The sequence below is a fragment of the Nannospalax galili genome, unplaced genomic scaffold (genome assembly GCF_000622305.1).
Source record: "Nannospalax galili isolate Female #2095 unplaced genomic scaffold, S.galili_v1.0 scaffold1234, whole genome shotgun sequence".
Taxonomy (NCBI): Eukaryota; Metazoa; Chordata; class Mammalia; order Rodentia; family Spalacidae; genus Nannospalax; species Nannospalax galili.
In genome coordinates this window covers 613476-618334 of record NW_008334665.1, presented here as the reverse complement: position 1 = coordinate 618334, position 4859 = coordinate 613476, and positions in this window count along the sequence as shown.

Genomic DNA, 4859 nt, shown 5'->3' with positions numbered 1-4859 from the left:
ATATATAACTTATGAGACATAGTCCTCACTCACACATAACTCTTTGGTGTTATTCAAGACAAGTCTCTCCACCCCATCCCCATATTTTATTACTATTGTAAAAACAGTGTTATGACACGAGGATTTCCCTTAAGCACCTAATAACTCATTGAACCGTTAATCTAATTTTGGTGCTGTTGCTTATTTATAGAAATTCATCAATGTTTATATATGCTTGTGGCTCCATCCCAAGTCAGTGCTGAGCCTCCTGCTCACTGGCCCCTGTTACCAGAAAGGCAGAACCACTAAGCCATCCCTCTCTTCTCCTGGCTAGTTGCTCAGGCGAGTGGCAGGAACCTTTCACAAACCAGCCAGGTTTGTCTCCCCATAGCTGGAGGTGACAATGACCACACCTGCAAAGTCATCCTTGAACTTTACTCTCAGCCCAGGCTCACAACAATCAGCCTTGCAATGCCCATGCAAACGGAAGTTAGAAGTTGAACATTCCATGCATAGACTGTGGAGAGAACTCAGTGGATAGTTTGATCAATGCCTGCAAAGCCTGGACTCGATCCCCAATACAACAAAGAAAAAAAAATGAAGGAAAGAAGTGCCATACCATGTGTATTAGTTTGCTATGTGCTGCTGTGATAAAATACTCCAACCAAAACCAACTTGGGGAGGGCAGGGTTTATTCAGCTTACATTTTCCAATCAGAGTTCATCACTGAGGGAAGCCAAGGCAGGAACTCAGGCAGGAACCTGGCTGCAGAAACTGAAGCAGAGGCCATGGAGGGACACTGCTCACTGGTTTGCTCCTATGGCCCATGCTCAGCCTGCTTTCTTGTACAACCCAGGATCACTTGCCCAGGGGTGGTACCACCCACAATGGACTAGGCCCTCCCACATCACTCAGTAATCAAGAAAGTGCCTCACAAATGTGCCCACAGGCACACCAACACTCTAAACTGAAATCCTCTTTTATTACCTGCATTTAAGATTCATCCATTTTAAATGCTGGCTTGTTAGAAATGCTGTGACTGTTTCACAAGTAAATGCTTGTTTCTTTCAAATTCTATTCATGCTGCCTAATTTTTTTAATTAAATTTGTTCCCACTAGACTTATTATATCCTTATATTTTTATTGTCTGAAAACCTTCTGCATTCCCTTATTTAGACTTTAAGGTTTCTGAGACAGCAGGCTGTGTGCACTTCATGTGTTTTACTTACTGCTATAACCTGGGTACCTGTAACTGAGTCTGGTACTCTGTGGATGCTTAATAAATATTTGTTGAATAAATGAGCTCCTTCTTGCATAACAGATGGAAGATTCATCTCCCCAAAGCACACGTTTTGTACCACCCACCTTCCATTCAGAGGATTTCATCTGTTTCCCATTTATAGTGAAGGAAGTTTAAACAGTCTTTTCCCTCATATTTCAAATACTTGGGAGGGAAAAGGAGCTAATGGTGATCATCAGTAAAACACTACATTTGATCCGTGTAAAAAGCAACACATAAATAGACAAACTTGAACTTTATATAACTTGAAAAGATTGAAGAAGATCCTGGGCCTAACTGAGACAAACCTCATGCAATAGCCACAGACGTTGTTAGAGCAGCCATGTAGGAATGGCTTGGTTTCCCATGGAGGCCAGACATGAGAGACCTCACATGTGGAAAAACACGGTCACCTGGAGACATTTTGTGACCAAAAGGAGATTCTTCCAGGAAAACACCAGGAATCACCTCACACTAGGAACAGTAGAAATAATGACTATCTCTCTTTCATGATGAATTCGAAGTTGTCAAAGAATATTAGATCAATAACTGTATGCAAGGTGAAAATACGTATGCGATGCCAATGAAAAATGGCTTTAAACAATGAGGAAATGTGTTCATCAAATGTATGAGAAAGCCTCCGCAGGTGCCAGAGTTACAAAAACAAGATGAAGATTCTTCACAAATCTATACATTCTGAGACATCATTAGCACTGATCCCAGGAGGGAGGAAGAGAAGGACGGAAGTGGGCTGGAGAGCTGGCTCAGCAGGTAAGAGCACTGGCTGCTCTTGCAGAGGACTTTGGTTCAATTCTCAGTGCCCACATAGCAACTAACAACCATCCATAACTACAGTTCCAGGAGGATCCAATACCGTCTTCTGACCTCCTCGAGCACTGCACAACATATGTACACCTACATATATGCAGGCAATATGCTCATATACATAAAATAAAAATAACAAATAAAAAAGAAGGAAGAAAGGAAGGAAGGCATACTGAGTTGGGAGGGAGGGAGGGAGGGAAGGAATGACATTCTGACTGCCCACAAATTCACATAAAACACATACCAAATGATATGGATAGCCCAAGGGACACAGTGGTCAACTGATAGAGCTCCCACTGACTAAGGCTTAACAAAGCTGAGCAATGATTTGAAGTGCTACTGGATTCTAACCAAACTCTGCATTGATAGAAACAGTGTATAGTCACATCCCTGTGAGTGTAGACCTGTTCTCATAAACAGTGTATAGTCACATCCCCGTGAGTGGAGACCTGTTCTCATAAACAGTGTATGGTCACATCCCCGTGAGTGGAGACCTGTTCTTAGGGACACAGAACATGACTCTTCATTTCTCAAATGTGCACTGTATATACTGACTTCCTTCCAAAGGGCACAGCACAGGAAGGGGAAGGGATACCTTTGTGATGGAGGCAGTGCAAACAGTCCCTTGAGCAGGTTCATAAGGATAACAACCATGGGAAAAATCTGCAGGGATGGTCTTAATGGTAGCTCGTGTTCTTGACACAACGGGAGCTTGGAAATTTAACTCTGTGATCTATCTCATCAGAATTGACAACCCTTACCTAACTGGAAGGACAAATTGAGCAAAGTGTCATGGAGCTACATTTTGTTAATACCCAGGTTATTGTCCCGGGTTATTGTCCAGTTTATAGGTGTCAAATTCATCAAAACAAAGAAAGTTACAGAAATGGTCATGGTCAAGAGTGCTTCTCTGAAGACATGATCACTAGATATAAGATGGTGACCTAGGATAAGAAACAGACATTATGTGAAATCTAATGACGTCCCCCCAAGCACTGAACGTAGTTAATGCTGACATATCAACATCAGCTCCATGCATACACCATCCTAGCAAAGCATGCTCATGAGAGGACACTACCACCACACAGGGGTCCCCTCAAGGCAGAATGACAAGCAATGCTGTGAGGCAGGTTTGTGACCTGAACAGGGTGAAGCACCCACAGGGTCCCACAGTTAAATGCATTTGTCTTGTTTCAGTGATTCCACTCCATGCATACACCATCCTAGCAAAGCATGCTCATGAGAGGACACTACCACACAGGGGTCCCCTCAAGGCAGAATGACAAGCAATGCTGGGAGGCAGGTTTGTGACCTGAACAGGGTGAAGCACCCAGAGGGTCCCACAGTTAAATGCATTTGTCTTGTTTCAGTGATTCCGGGGCTATCAGAGAACTGACTGTCATCCCCCCAAGGACAAGCAGAACCTGCCTCAGGTCCAAGCAACAAGAAGACTCCACAGAGGCGTCATCCGCAAGAAGAGAGTGCAGGGCGGGGATAGTTTGCAGCTAACCTTTAAAAACTCTCAAATATCAAGCATATGGTGTTAAATGTAGACTTTAGATCATAGGTATGTGTGGCTCCTTGATGGTATCTGTACAATTCTTACATAAATGCACAGCTATTGTGAAAATCATAGCTTGCTTTTCAAAAGGAAATCACGGTCTGAAATGACCAAGGAAGTCACAGAATATCCCCACAGAGACTTCCCTGTACTAGAAGTATCCTGGGGTAGGAGGCACCAGCTCTGATCCACCCCTGAGTCAGTCTGGCACACCCCACTGAAGCCTGTCTGTGTAGCTGGTACATCATGGCTGCCCTAGGGGGAAGCAGTCCTGCTGTTGAAGGACCGAGATACAAGCTGGCGTAAGGCAGCTGCCACCTGCTAGGCTATTTGCTGTGTACACATGTAGAGTCCTTCATCTTTCTAAAGTGTCAACTGCCCCTTTCAGATAACGGTCCAGTGACCTCTATGAGCTGTTGTAGTAAGAATTAAAATAAGTCACTTATATGTATCACTAAATCATATGCAAAGAATATCCCCGTCAGGGATGGGGGGCATGGAGGGAACTGGGAAGATGGGAGGGATTGAAATGAAGCAACTTCAGCGCATGCGTGTGAAATTCACAGAAAATTAAAAATAGATCATTTTAAATATACAATGAAAAGGAATATTCAGTAAGACAATCCCGAGACTGATTTATAAATGTCCTCCAAACAGTCATCTATTTATGTATATTTATTATCGCCACACTAAGAAATATACAATCCCTAGTTTCCCTCAAACACCGTAATCTAGCTCAACCTCATGATCTCCATCGGCATTTCTGCCTGCTATTTTCCTGGCCTTCGCTCAATTTTAATGCCTCCTGATGTTTTCAAATAATCTCCCTGTCTTTCTCAACCCCATGCATGCTTTACTAGCATCGTGTTTTTACTTTTATCAGCAGTCAGCATCCACATGAGATGCTTCAATGTCAAGCTCAGATGCTGTTAACAGTCACATCCTATCATTTCCAGACAGAAGGGGATCAGTCCTTCCTGCAAATTAGTTTGCATTTGCTTTCATGATGTTAATTGTCCCATAACCCCATGCTTAGCCTTATAATGGCATGCAGGCTTTAATTAGGGGATGACAGACATTGAAACAGAATGTCTACCTTTTCTTCTGTACTGCTGGGGAAGCCTGGTGTTCTTCCTCCAGTCAGCGCTCAGTGAATCTGACCTGATGAAAGCAGTTACACGTCAAAGTGCCCCAGTTTCAAATGGTCCATATGTC